This window comes from Narcine bancroftii, chromosome 13 (genome assembly GCF_036971445.1).
Source record: "Narcine bancroftii isolate sNarBan1 chromosome 13, sNarBan1.hap1, whole genome shotgun sequence".
NCBI lineage: Eukaryota > Metazoa > Chordata > Chondrichthyes > Torpediniformes > Narcinidae > Narcine > Narcine bancroftii.
Genome location: NC_091481.1, coordinates 17,456,339 through 17,471,797, shown reverse-complemented (window position 1 = coordinate 17,471,797; position 15,459 = coordinate 17,456,339). Strand labels below are relative to the sequence as shown.

Below are 15,459 nucleotides of genomic sequence, written 5' to 3'. Positions count from 1 at the left end.
ACTCGATCATTTTCTTGATGTTTTTGTGCCTTTGGATAGCTTGCACACTTTTTCAGACCATCAGGATAAGAACTGCATCTTGCATCATTGAGCCAAATCAATATCATTCATAGCTGCATTGCAAACCAACAGGTACCGTAAAGCAGTCCAGTTTGAATTTCATACAAAAGAGGAAAACTTGTGAACCCCCATCTTCAGTTGCAATTGGAACCATCAATTCTCTGACAATCAGACTCAGTTTTACCCTCTTTAAATAATGCTTGAAACTTGAAACACAGCATGTATCCAAACATGGAGGCAGTGGTTTCTTTTGCAAGGGATTTAAATTGCATAGAGAGTTTTTGCAGATGGTATATTCCAGTCTGCATATAACAATGTCGTGAAGAAAGCAGTGGATATGAAACTCTGATCCATTAGGATCACAGAATGATCATGTGCATAGACCAAGAGATAATTTTTTGTACCAAAAGCATGGGGCAATTTTCATTATGGCAAAATTCAGGGGATGTTCAGGTTCTTAGCGGTACTGCAAAAATTTGTTTTCATTAGAAGTGAATTTGTTTTTTGTTTCTTCATGGATTTGAAGGAGGGACTCTCCCTCATCCATGGAGATGGTGTCTGATCTGCTGAGACCCTCCAGCTCTTCTTTGCTTGCTCAAGATTCCAGCTTCTACAGTTCTTGGGTTGCTTTTGCATTTTTGAAGTCGGTCGCAAGAAGCCAAGGTTGCCAGGTGTGCTGGGGACTCATTTTCTACATTTCTTAAATATTTCAAACTTCATCCACGGGATGTCGAGGTCACTGGCCAGGCTGGCATTTCTGGTGAGCTGCTACATTGAACTGCTATAGTCCGTATAGTAATGATGTTCTTGTGCTGTTTGGTAGGGAATTGACTGCTGCGAATCTTGTGGAGAAGCCATTCTCATCGTGTTATTAGCTTGTGAATTTCACGATGAAGGGATGGGAAGAGCTGTTTTGGCTTGGATGAAACTGGAGACATTCCTGTGCATCTGTTATCCTTGCCTTTCCAGGTGATAGGGGAAATAGGCTTTAGTGATGCTGTGAGAGAAGGGTACAGAAATGGTGTGGATTGAGCAGAGGGATGAGGGGACAGTGGATGTTTTCGATGGTGATCATGCAGGCTGCCTTTTCCTAGATAATGCTGAGCTTCTTGAATGTTGTAGCTTGCGTAATTAGTTGATTAGAATGTGGTTTGTGATAATCAATGTTATCGGCTCAGTGCCAGTTTAAACCCTGTCAGAATGTCCAAATGGACTCGAAGATCATCCCTTAAACCTAATGAGGAGAATTGTGGTTCTTTTTAGAGTTGGTATTCATGGAGAAAATGACAAAGTGTGCTCAAGGGGTTTCCACATCCAAATTGATCTGTGGTATGCTATACATTCTGCGTATGTTGGACTATCAACTTTTGTATAAGTTAAACATCCTGTGTGGTCTGTGGTTACAAACTTCATTCACAAACTTCATTCACAAACCACAAGCTGAACCATGTTGAAAAGTGTTAAGTTTTACTTCAGTTAACATTTTGGATGAATCCTAATATCTGCATTTCCAGTTCCAAACTCATCATAAAGATTGATAACAGGCTGATAATTGCTTCTAATCAACAATGATTAAGTTAAACTGCTTGTTAAACAATTGGTTTTTCTTCTGATATAAATACATGAAATGGTTACAGTTACCATGCTCCTTGGAATCCTAAGATTTTTTTCAAAAAGTTATGCTGAAATAGGACTTAAAATAATCTGAAAGTATGCTTGAAGTATTTGAAACGTAATTGGATGGCGGGCTTGTTTTTTTAAACCAGTTCAATTGCTGTGTCCTGGATGGATGTGGGACAGGTTCAGCATCATTGGGAGGGGTGGGGGCCTTCTTATTGTGCCCCCTCACCCGACTGCACTGGGTGATGCTATCAGAGATGATGTCACCAAATGACATGGTTTTGTCTTCACACCCTATAAGCACACTCGCTTGTCTGTCATGTCGAAAGGAGGGGGAAGTGTGACAGCAGCACACGGAGGAGGTTCATGGCAGGTATAGCATCTGCTCCACCACCCGCCCACCCCCCCGATAAGTGAGTTCTCAAATGCCAGTTGACACCACACCCCACTGCAGTTACCCTAATGCCCCCCCCCCCCCGATTAGACTTGTTCTGACGTAGACTCTGGGTTAGGAGGTGGAAGGAAGGATGCACCTCCTTCACTCATTAATTGTTTAACAGAACATGATTCAGTGGAATGATGAATTGGACAAGGAAGAGGAATTATTTGGAAAAGTGAAAGAATGAGACACGGAACTGTAACAGGATTGAAAAGTGGCCCAATGGTGGAGTCCTCTTTCTGGGATATTATATCGAGGGGTAAATCAACATCTTCAACATCAAACCAATGAGACTTAGCCCAGAAAAATGGGAAGAAACTATATGAAGTTAATTTTCTGATCTGTTTTAGTCAACTTGATTTGTCACATTTATGTTCTCCGTTATTTGCAACATTTTGAGGAGTTCTAAAATGTTAAGTATTAGAGACATTAAAAAAAACTTCAAATAAGCCTTTGGAGTATATATGTACTGCTAAAGTTGGCTTACAAGAGCTGCTTAAGTCATCTAAACAATAAATCTGTTTGGCAACTGTTGCCACATAGACTGACCAATGACATCCATGCATGCTGCACAGCCACTATTGGCCCATTGAAGGAGGCCCGTTGCCTTTTGCTCTGAACAGCTGACATCATAAAAATAAAGGTTAGACTCTCAGTATTAATAGGGAACAGTAAATCTTATTCCATTTTGAAACTCTTCCTACTTTGCAAGGATGATCTATGCGATCAGCATCAATATATCCCCAGGCTTCCAAGATCGTGTTATATGGCGAGCTCTCCACTGGCCACCGTGACAGAGGTGCACCAAAGAAAAGGTACAAGGACTGCCTAAAGAAATCTCTTGGTGCCTGCCACATTGACCACCGCCAGTGGGCTGATATCGCCTCAAACCGTGCATCTTGGCGCCTCTCAGTTCGGCGGGCAGCAACCTCCTTTGAAGAAGACCGCAGAGCCCACCTCACTGACAAAAGGCAAAGGAGGAAAAACCCAACCCCAACCCACCAATTTTCCCCTGCAACCGCTGCAACCGTGTCTGCCTGTCCCGCATCGGACTTGTCACCCACAAATGAGCCTGCAACTGACGTGGACATTACCCCTCTTTAAATCTTCGTCCGCGAAGCCAAGCCAAAGAAAAATCCCCAGGCTTCAATGTGCACAAGTAAAAAATCCCTGTGTCCTGCCCTTTATAACTAAATAAACATCAGCTCAAGGGTTTCTCAAAACTTATTTTGATGACATTATTTGGCTAAGCCAGGAGTAGACTTTAACTCTCCTGTTGCTGAAATAGGGAGATATTTCTTGAGGGGTTCTTCGAGGATGAACTTCTTTGTGCAATTTATGATGAGGCCATTTCCTGTTTCAACTGGAAATGAAATGTTCTTTGTCATTTGACCAAAACAAAAACATATGCACTGCTGGGGAGCTTTAATGTCCTGCGAGGAATTCAAATCTCATTCAAAGCCGTTTGTAAAGCTATTTTTTTCTTTGTGTCAGTGGGAAAATGGAGCAGTTTGTTTAAGATACTGTGATGCACAAAATTGAATGGAGGAGTCAACAACGTCCCATTGGGCCACTGGAGACCTCAGTATGTATATGTACAGTCAGATGATAATAAACTTGAACTTGAAATCAGGTCTTGTGGAAGTAGACTGTCCAGTGAGGTATGTTGTAGTATTAAGAAGAGAGTAATTGGAAAATCTACTTGGCATAACAAATCAAAACTAGGGGTTTCTTTTGAGAGGAAAAAAAGACCCTTGATTTCACGCTATGGACACTGCAAATTGGCCAGCACTTATCAAGCCATTAAAGCCTCCTGTTTTGTCAGGGGTTTATCTTTCTGCTTTTCCTCAGTGAAATGTCGTGGCCAGCCAAAGGTTGAAATGCAGCAGCATTCATGGATTTAAGTGCCATTGACAAATTGTTGGCAGAGCCTCAGAGAGGGGAACAAATTCAAGATTGCAAATGGGCTTCACGGGTGAATGAAGTAATGGAAGACTGATGTTAATAAAGCGGGCAAGTTACCCCCAAAGGAGCCGCAATGGAATTTCAGGAGCTGCTTGAAATTTGAGGGGCATTAGGGCTGTCTACAGTCAGCTGGTTTCATTTAATTTTCTCACCTCCCCAATAGATCAAGGGGGGGGGGGGGGTGGGATGACCCCTGCATGCTCCACCAGTCTCATTTGTGGCTACAAAACATCTGCAGTTATATTCAAAGAAGGTTTCTGAAGAATTTCTTCCACTTAAATACTGCTGATCATTTGTCACTGTTCAAAAATTAAGTTATCCACCTACACATGTCATTGTTTTCTTCCAGTTTTAGACTAGTGGCTCTCAGCTTTTTATTCCCCCACTCACACACCACCTTAAGTAATCCCTTACTAACCACCATGGCATGGGTACTCTGTGGTTAGTAAAGGATTACTTACGGTAGTATGTGAGTAGGGGGAAAAAAGGTTGAGACCCACTGTTTGAGACTGGGTTGAACATGATGCAATTCAGTTCACATCTCAGCCTTTGTTACACGTGCACTGGAAACTGAAATTCAGTTCCTGCATTTCGCCAAGGCCAGATTGAGTTCAAATTTGCAGATGTAATGGAACATTCCTAGATTCCGTTGAAGGTAAGCAAGAAATTTGCAGATACTGGGGTCCACTGTTGTACGCAAAAGTGCTGGATGAGCTCAGCAGGTCACTCAGCGTCCTTGGAAAGCAGAAGGCAGTTGATGTTTGGGGCCTGAGCCCCTTCTTCGGGTTTGCCGAAAATCAGAGATGCCCGAATAACATGATGGGGTGGGAGGGAGGGAAGAAAAATGGAGGGGGGGGAAGCACAGTCCAGCTGGTGCATACAGGTGGGAGGGGAGAAAAAGGGAAAGGAACTGAGGTGATTAGGAGGGGGAAAAACTCTGAGAAAGATTGTTCTCGGATAGGTTTGATTTGTCCCCCTGTGCCCGTAACTCGACGGCCTGCTGCAGTGCCACCTCCATTTCTGGGCCTAATTCTTCCACAAGGATTCTGAGAGCCCCTTCTCCCAACTCCAGCCTTCTTTCTCCTTCTAGACACCTAGTCCTGGCCCATTCTAAATAGGTTTATTTCCAACTGATACTGAGGCATAAACTGATTTGATTTAACCACTCCACTCACCTATTCCCGAGTGCATGGTGCTCCATTCTCACGGCACCAGTCCCAACCTCACCAGCAAACCCTCAGACAAGAGTTGTGCTGTTGTGGTCTGACACACTAACCTCTGCCTTGCCTCAGCCAGACAACAGCTCTCGTACACTTCCTCTTACATACCCTTTGACCAAGACCTCAACCAGAAGCATCAGGCCACCATCTCCCACTCCTTGACTGACCTCATAACTTCCAAAAACCTCCCTTCCACAGTCACTAACATTATTGAGGACAAATGGCCTTAAATGATATTAAAAAAATAAAATCTATTCATAACAATGTCAGTATCTTGTGAAGCTGATAATAGCTCAGGGTTTAGGAAATGGCAACTTGTCAATGCTAGACTCTTGATGTCAGTATTTCTCTCTCTCCCTCCTTCCCCCCTCTTCTTCTCTCCTTCCCCCACTCTCTCATTCCCCCCTCTCTCTCATTCCCCCTCTCTCTCCCTCCTTCACCCTTTGTGTGTGTGTGTGTCTCTCTCTCTCTCTCTCTCTCACACACCTTCTGTGCATCTTTGAGTTGAAAACAAATTCACTGGCCAGATGTTTAAGTGCGAGCTAAATTTCCACTTGTTGTCTGTAGTCGAGCACAGGTTGAGTTGAAATTTGAAGAAACGTGCTTCCTGATTTTAAGCAATACATAGAAAATGAATAAAACAGAGGAGAAGAGAACAGCACCAAGGCAGTCTGAAAACTTCAGGTATTATCCATCCAAGTGAAATTTCAAACCAAGTATTTTGTGGTAATGGACTATTTTTTTTAACCAATGGACTGCTGCTTAGTGACACAAATTGTCAGAACTTGGAATAGGTCTTTCTAATGGCCATAACAGTGCTGCAGGCATTAAACGCGACGCTTCCTCTGTGAAGCTCAATCTACAATGTACACCTCTGGATGTAATGTTACCATGTCCAAGCATCCAGGGACAATTTGTTAACTTCCTAAGCTACTCTCACATTTCGCGACTACGTTTTGAGTTGTCTGCTTCTGATATCTTCACAACTGAATCCTTTTCAAGTAATTGCTGGAAATATGTCTTGATAAAGTGGAAATAGTAATTCCCATTGGAACCAATAGAAAATATTGTATCAACAGGGAGAGTGTAAATATGAGCAAATTATTCTCAGCCGTGAAGCCCATTGGGGCATACTGAAATTATAAAGCATGTACCTTCAATCAGTTTCATTTAGTGTGGGTTTCCAGTATGCTGACACATGGTATTCAATCCTCTATATTTTATGGACATCAACATGCCACAAGGCAAACAGCCTGAAGCATTGGGTTTTTTTTTCCTTCAGTTACTCATTCATAGAATTAAGACCAACAGTCATTGTTACCTGGAGAAGCTCCTGCAATGCCACAGTCTGTGTGATGAAGAGTCTCTCACAGTTTGGGCAAGGAATTCCAAGAATTTAGTCCAGCAGTAATGAAACATCAATGATATATTTATAAATCAAGATGGTATAAGGTTTTGAATGTTACCTTGATGTTTCTCAGAGCTTGCTGCCTTGTAAATTTTAGACAGTGCCATCCAAACAACCTTTGGTGAATTACAGTACTGCATTCTATTAGTGAATCAAAATCAAATCATAATGAATTGTCCATCTCTTACTGTCTTTAGGGAAAGTAGTTGTAAGCCACTTTCTTGAATGGTTACAGTTCTATTGGTTTCAATGCTCCCATGCTGCGGTTGGGTAGGGATTTCCACAATTTAGACCCAGCCATGATGAAGAAATAGTTAAATATTTGTACTTAACAAGCTGTGGGCTTAGGGAATGTTTTTGAATAGGATATCCAACTTTTTCCATCACAGTGTGAATGTGGCTGGTCCGGCTGAACTTCAGTTCAATGAAGCTTAAAGACAAATACTCAGTATGTTGGGGGAGTCGGTGGTGATAATGCTGCCAAGGATGAGTGATTTGCCTCTTCCTTGTTGCAGATGGTCAGTGCCTGGCATCATGGCATAAATTTTGCTTGAAACTCATCAGCCCTGCCTTAATTTGCTTGGATCAAGCTGCATACAGATGTGGAAAGCTGATTTGTAAAAGAGTTGAGAACAAAATTGAATACTTTGCCATCATTAGTAAATATTCCCAGATCTCAGCTTCTGATGGAAGTAAAGTCATCAAGGAAACTGCTAAAGTTGGTTGTGTTTTTGGACACTATCCAGGGCAGTAATATCCAGGGTAAAACATGAAAGTCTGCAGACACCATGACTAATATAAAAATACACGTTGCTGGAGAAATTTAGCAAGTCCTATTTTTCTCATACCTTGATGAAGGGCTTCAGCCAGGAATGTTGATTATGTATCTTTATCTTTGCTATATAAACACTTTGACTTGCTGACTTTCTCCAGCAATTGATGTTTCGGATTAGGTATATGTGCTGTATGGCTCCAACCATATTTTCCCCTTGGAGCCTGTTGACATCTGTTTTACCAGTGCATCTTGATGGGCCTCTCAGTTCTGGAATTCAGCTCTTTGGTCCATGTTCAGGCTGTCTTGGTTAAATCATCCAGGTGAGATCCAAACTGAGCCTCAATATGCAGATGGATAAATGTCCATTGGCAGAACTGTCGGGAATTTTGCTGACAACTGAGAATGACCTAATTTGATAGATTAGATTTTGCTGATCATGAATTTGTCTAAGAAAAAATGTGCCAGATTTGCTCATGAATTCCTGGGGCAAATGCTTGCATCATCTACTGACCCAGAAGCACAGTCTTGAAGCTCTTACCTGCTGGATCTATCAGATGTGGCCTCTTTGAGACATAGGAAGTCCTGACCTGCAGCAATCGAAGGGCTTATCTTCAGTCCCTGGAGGTTCAGGACATAGAAGTAGTCAGGATGCATTGGGATCAGAATCAGAATTTATTATTATGAACAATAATTTAACAATAATGACAGAATATATTGTCATTTTGTAGCAGCGTCATAGAGCAAATATTCATGATCTAACCATTTTACAACATTACTAAAAAAAAATAAAAACAATGGGGCACAAAAAGTAAGACAGTGTCTTTGGTTCATTGATTATTCAGGAATCTGATGGCTGCAGGGAAGAAGCTGTCCTTGTGCCACTGAGTACTTGTCTTAAGCTCCTGATAGTAGCAGAGTGAAGAGAGCCTAGGTGGTGAGGTCTTTGAGGACAGAGACTTTTTTTTTAAGACAGCGCCTTAGATGCCCTTGATGGAGTGAAGTCTGGTGCCTGTGTTGTCGCAGGCCAAATTAATGACCCTCTGGAGTTTATTCATGTCCTGAGAGTTGACACCTCCATATCAGGCAGTGGTGCAACCAGCCAGAATGCACTCCACGGTACAGCTGTAGAGGTTTAATAGAGTCTTCTGTGACATACCAAATCTCCTCAGACACCTCACAAAGTATAACCACTGGTGAGCCTTCTTTGTGATTGCATCAAAAGGGAGGCTCCAGACAGATCTTCAGAGATGTTGACATCCAGGAATTTGAAGTTCAAGATTGGGATCATTTTTCCCATTTCAGATGTATCCTCATCTGTCACTCATTGAGATTTTAAATGGCCTTTTTTTTTGTAGCACCTAAGTGGCAATATTTAGTATCTGGAATAGTAGGTGTGCAACAAAGCAGAGGATTAGTTTTGTATCTGTTTTAAACAATGATGTTCTTTTTTTCATTCTGAACTTCTCTAAGGTCAGAGGTTACTCAATATAAATAAATCTGACTGTTCAGTCAACACCAACTATTTCCAATTCTATTGGATTGTGTTTTGGCAGAATATGTAAATCATGGAAATTATCCCTACTTTTGAGATGGTGATATTTTTTGCATTAATATTAAAATGAATAGATATCATTGGACTTTTTTTATATGCAGGAATTTGCTGATATCGGCAATATTGAGAAAAGCAGAATGAATACGTGCAAAGCAGCTTTGTGGCAGATCCATGGACTTATTTCATGTGACTTTTTTCCTTTAAAGTGGAAGCATTTATGTTGAAAACTTAAAATGATAGTTTCTGCAGGAACATCCAATCTGTGGACTTCCATGTGTGAAAAGAATGGAATAGAGGTCCCTATTATTTTGGGAGCCAAATTCCAGAATTAGATCCAAACTGCCCACAAAATTGATTTTCAATTTACTGCAAACATGAACATTCATAAATGCAAATTTATTTTTAAACTTCACTTTAATTTTGATCACTTCTCCACTCACACTATCTGCCTTACTCCTTTAGGTCATTGGCAAATGGAGATCATTTATTCTGCACATTTATATTGCAAGTCATAAGTATGCAAAATAGCAGTGGTCCCTAGAGAACACTGTTGTCCATCATTCTCCAGTCTGCAAACAGTCTTTTCCCTAATTATCCAGACAGTCACATGAACAGAAGAGGAACTGAGGGATGCAAGCTAATGTGCAGGCAGATGGCTCTGGTTCAAATTTATGTGAAACACCTACTGGACAGCACAGATATTTAATTTTTAAAAATTTTTAAATTTAGAGCAGGCCCTTCCAGCCCACAGGACCGTGCCACTAAATTGCACCCAATTTACTTACAACCCCCGTATGTTTTGAAGGGTGAGAGGAATCGGGAGCACAAAGAGGGAGAAGGTACACAGAGACACAGGGAGAAGGTACAAACTCCTTTCAGACAGTGGCAGATTTGAATCCGGGTCACTGGCGCTGTAACAGTTAACCACTATGCTATCCATGCCACCCTATTGCAGGCTAAGAGACCTGTCCCATATTCTGTTCTGTATTCTATATTCATTTCCCCTTGATATAGAATGCCTTCAGACTTTCCTTAACCCTATCTTCCAGTAATTTTTGTGACCCTCCTTTGCATTCTTAAATTTCCTTTTAAGTGGCTCCTTGCGTTTTTTATACCATGGACTGGCCTCCACTTTATTAGTTCCGTATACCTGCTTATTGTATTTTTTTCTCTCTTTATCCTTCAGCATCCAATCAAATTCAAGCTTACGACTAATTATCGAAGTTTTGAAAGGCGAGGGATAAAAGCAGCCCATGATCTGTAACATTGGTTAGTGTCTTAAATTACCATAGTGATGGCAAACACTAGGAAACCAGTCAGAATAAGTAAAAATTACTGGACTGGAAAATGACATGGTTGCAGTGGTCACTGCTTTTGCTTGGGCAATGTCCAGAACTGCACGAGTTGTTTGATATTGAAATTTAGGAGAATGTGGAGGGATTTCAATGAATCATTTCAAATGTTGAAAGATAAGGATGGAGTAGATGTTAAAAGATTGTTTCGCATGGTGGAATAGTCTCGGAACAGTGGTTCTCAACCTTTTTCTTTCCACCCGCATACCACCTTGTGATAGTACAGATCTATCACCAATGTACATAGTGTATATAGTTACTGTATCTAGACTGTGCTTACAGCGATTGGCTGAGAGCTAAGCCACACCTATTGTCTGGGCCTTAAAGGGTTGTGTCCCTAGCCAGGTCGGATCATTCCGGACTGGTCGGCCACCTGGGAAGAGCTCCGGTCTTTTGCTAATAAAAGCCTTGGTTTGGATCAACAAGACTTTGGTTCTTTCGACGAGCTCTACACACCTTATGACTAATCACAGAGCACCTATGCATAGGGAATTCTTAAAGTGGTATGTGAGCGGAAAGAAAAAGGTTGAGAACCACTGGTCTAGGATAAGAGGGCACAACTTCAGGGTAGAAGGGGCTCTGCATAGAACAAAGGAGCATAGGAATTTCTTCAACCAGTCAGTGATAAATCTGTGGAATTTGTGGCCACAGGCAGTTGTGGAGGCCAGGTCATTGGGTGTATTTAAGGCAGAGATTGATAGGTTCTTGATTAGCAAGGGCATCAAAAGTTATGGGGAGAAGGCTGGGTCGCAGAGCTGAATGGGAAAATGGATCAGCTCAGGATTAAATGGTGGGGCAGACTCAATGGGCTGAAGAGCCTATTTCTGCTCCTAATCCTTATGGTCTTATGTGGGAAATGAGGTTTCAACTTTTCATGCATCATCTTGAACATGAAGATTAGTAAAATCACTCCAGATAAAATGTATCGCCAAATCAAATCTACAAGCACACATGATAGGGAAGGACCAGCATGGAGAAATAGCTGCATGAAGCATTAGCTCTAAGCCAGAACCATGGCTTTGCATGTATCGGCCAGTGGAGGACGATTAAAATGGGAACATCAGCTAGCTATTCTTCGTGTTTTCTGGTAAAAGAATTGTAAATGAGCTTCATAGCAAACCTAGTCAACATGAAGGTTGTCATCAGGATCTGTGTGCATTGGCTGAAAAAAAATTGAAGTCCAACATGCAGTTCCATCTATGATTATGGAAAATACAATTGAAGAATTGAGATAGATCTTTGCTGCTCATGGCAGGATTAATGTCTAATTCTGAGACCATGTAACAACATATTCCAGTCATTAACTTGCTTTGAACGATATAATAGTCAGTTCTGTGGCGCAAAGCATCTAGTGTTACAAGGTTACGGTGCTGACACACGTATCGACAATGAAGAATGAAAGAGAAATTATTCTTGATGTTCCAGCACCACAGAATTATGCTGAGTCTTAGAGGTTGCAAGTTTCTGAGTTCCAGAATTAAACATCAGAAGCAAGTTGAGGTCCAACCAACTCTGCAAATCGGTCAACAAATGGAATCCATAATACTGTGTGCTAGACAATCCAATGAGAGTTGAAGTTTAAGCTGGGTCATAGGTTTATGCAGGGAGCTGTCTGGATACTTTAAGAGTCCTTTAAATAAAACTGGGTTTACGATCAGAATCAGGATTTATTGTCATGAACACGTCATGAAATTCGGAGTTTTGTGGTAGCATCATAGAGCATACATGCATATGATATCCATCTTATGACGTCTCTATAAAAAGTAAAACAATAATAAGAATATCAGTGCATGAAAAGTAAGGCAGTGTCTTTGGTTCATTGATTATTCAGGAATCTGATGGCAGCGGCGAAGAAGCTGTCCTTGTGCCGCTGAGTGCTCATCTTTAGGCTCCTGTGCCTTTCCCTGATGGTTGCAGAGTGAAGGGGGCATGGGCCTGGGTGAAGGGGGTCTTTGAGGATAGAGGCTGCTTTCTTAAGACACCGCCTCGTGTAGATGCCCTCGATGGAGTGGAGTCTGTGATGTCGCAGGCTGAGTTAACAACCCGTTGGAGTTTATTCTTGTCCTGAGAGTTGGCACCTCCATACCAGGTAGTGATTCAACCAGCCAAGAAGGGTTGGTCAACTGTAATAACAATTGTATACCTCTGTACCACGTATTTTTGAATGCAAGAAAATATTTTGAAATAACTTCTAAGACCCACTTTTGACTGACAATTTTAACTGGCTCCAAAAATAAATGAAAAATTACAGAATTAAATTCTGCAAATCACTGTGGCTTCATTGTTTAGACCTCAAACTTAAACCACATTATCTCATGTGTCACTTCTCTAGTTGGTGACGCTTCCAAAATGAAATCACAAAGCATTCCAACACCCTTCAAGACCACAGCTATTTCCACAGTCTGCAATATTACCTAGTCAGTCCTCCACCTCTGGCGCTTCATCAAAATAACTTAAAAAGCATCTTCTGTGGCCTTCCCCATCAAACACTATGACAGCAAATGGAATACCAGGGATGCTGAGCTCCAACGATTCATTTATGTGAAACACCTACTGGTCGCAAACAATTATGAATATGACTTGGAACATTGTCAGTGACAGTGTACTCACTCATCATCCTAGTTGACATTTTTCCAGTGAGGTTTGGCTCCCACCCCATTTTCCCCATTATTTTCATTTACCATTTGCCTGTTTCTTACTTTTAGGCATCTCATGTTTTGTTAAAGTTCATGCACTCTGAGATAATGGAAGCACTTGAAACAATGCATATTGTTGGGAATTGTTCACTTCGTCAGACCTCCATCCTATTTTGTTAGCTGTTCCCTGGTATTAATCTTTGCTCTATAAATGATTGTGTTGTGGTGACAGGAGTTTCTAGACATTGGGATTACTCATTCCAGGTTCCCCTGTGGAACACAACATTAAAATTCCACCCACCGTCTACAGCCATTGGAAAGAAAAATAAAATAAGGGGGGAAAAAATGATGTGATTGTTATAAAGCAGGCTTTGATTATTGCTGTATTTCTGGTAGGTTCTAATAAAATCTGCTTTCCGTGTGCAATTTAGAACATATGTAGCTTCAAGTGTATTTTAGATTGATTTTTAAGTGTACCTCTCTCTCTCTCTCACACACACACACACACACACACACACACACACACACACACACACACACACACATACACACACACACACACACACACAAGAATGGGAACCAATACAATGAATGAGGGCATTGTTTTAATACCGTCTCCCCCGCCCACATCCATCTGTGCTTTGTTTGGGATTAGTTGGTATCTCACGAGAATGAGGCTTTAGGCCTCAGGATCATTGTATTCCTTTTGCTGTAATAGTGTTTGATGGAAGGCCGTGGAATTAACATTGGAAGTACTATTGATGACATGTCAGAGGTGGAGGACTGAGAGAATTGCATCTCAATTGTGTGAAGGTGGATAAACTCATAGCTGAAATGACAGCTCAAATCTGGCCATCTGTGAAGGACTGCAAATCATCAACGGGGGCGGAAATGTCCATACCCTACACACCATAACCATCACCCACTACACCAACAATTATCCCTGAATCATTGAGTGCAATGTAAATTAAACCTAAAAATGAGGTGACAATTTGGTTAAGGTCTCCCAAAGACTGGATGTATATGTTGAATAGCAAAAGCCACACACAATAGACAGAAATGAAGGGTTTCACCATCAACAGATTGGACCAAAGCTCTGATATTAAATTTATGTTCGTTTGATTGCAGCAAGTATATTTTTTTAATTGTTCTTGTGTATTTGACAATAAACACAGCCTATTGGTTGTAGATCACCGTCCAATGGTTGTAGACGGTGGGCGGAATTTTAATGTGTCCCACAGGGACACTGGAACGAGTAATCCCAATGTCTAGAAACTCCTGTTACCACAACACCATCATTTATAGTGCAAAGATTGATACCAGGGAACAGCTAACAAAAAGGGGGCTAGTTTGGCTAAGTTAGCAGTTGCCAACAATTTGCATTTATAGGCTGAGTTTCTTACCAAATACACAAGTATTTTATATATCCCTGAAATTCTGACTTCCTGCAATTAAACAGGTACGTAAAATAAATTTAATTCATAAAAGTGCAGAGAAACTCAGCAGGTCACACAGCGTTTGATAGCGTGCATTAAATTACTCCAAAACAGGAAGAGACATTAAAAATAAGGGATAGACCAATGAATATTCAGTTACAGATTATGCAAGAAAGAAAGTGCTGTTTCGTTAATGCAGACCCTTCTTTTTGGTGGTTCTGGAGTACTTTATGGTTTAGGTAGAACAGGGAAGTTCAGAGCCTGATAGGCATTGAATAAAATCTCTTCTTGAATAGAGGTGCTCGGTTTCAGGCCACTGGAGGTAGCAGCGAGAAGAAGTTGTGTCCAGGTTGATGGGGGTCCTATATGATGTTGGTTGGTGTCTTGAGGGACTGCCTCGCATAGATGTCTTCAATGAAGGGAACATCAGTGCCTGTGATGGACCTGGCAATGTTTACTGCCTTCTGTACCCCTCTGCATTCCTGGGCAGTGGAATTACCAAACCAGGCCATGATGCAACCAGTCAGGGCTTTCCACGGTATACCTGTAGAATTTTTATAAGTTTTTGAAAATGTGCCAAATGTTCTTAGATAGACCTGTCAGTGTTCCTTCTTCACAGTTTCCTCAATGTGCTTTGCTCCAGGAGAGGTTACCTGATATGCAGATTCTCAGGAACTTGAAGGTACTAATCCTCTATCGCTTTCACAGCAATGCATACAACTGGGTGCTCCCTCTGCCTCCCATTCCTAAAGTCCTTGGTCGTGTTAACATTGAGGGCAAGATTGTTGTTCTTGGCACCACCCAACCAGATTCTCAATCTCCATCCTCTATTCTGACTCATGATTTCTTTTCTATTCTCCTCTCTGTATCCATTCCCCCACCCTCCCCTCACCCTTTCATCCAGGCATCAGCCTGGTTTTTTTACATTTCTCATGAGGGGCTGAGAACCAAAGTGTTGACTGTCTTTTATTTCCTAAGGACACTGCGTTACCTGCT

The 15,459-nt window shown here is 41.4% G+C and overlaps 1 protein-coding gene across 10 annotated transcripts in view; it reads left to right on the top strand.

Moving 5' to 3' along the window:
* The window catches only part of LOC138748142 (voltage-dependent calcium channel subunit alpha-2/delta-1), a 506,771-nt gene that overhangs the window by 436,009 nt on the left and 55,303 nt on the right, over positions 1-15,459 (top strand). The gene's annotated exons all lie outside the window — the stretch shown is intronic.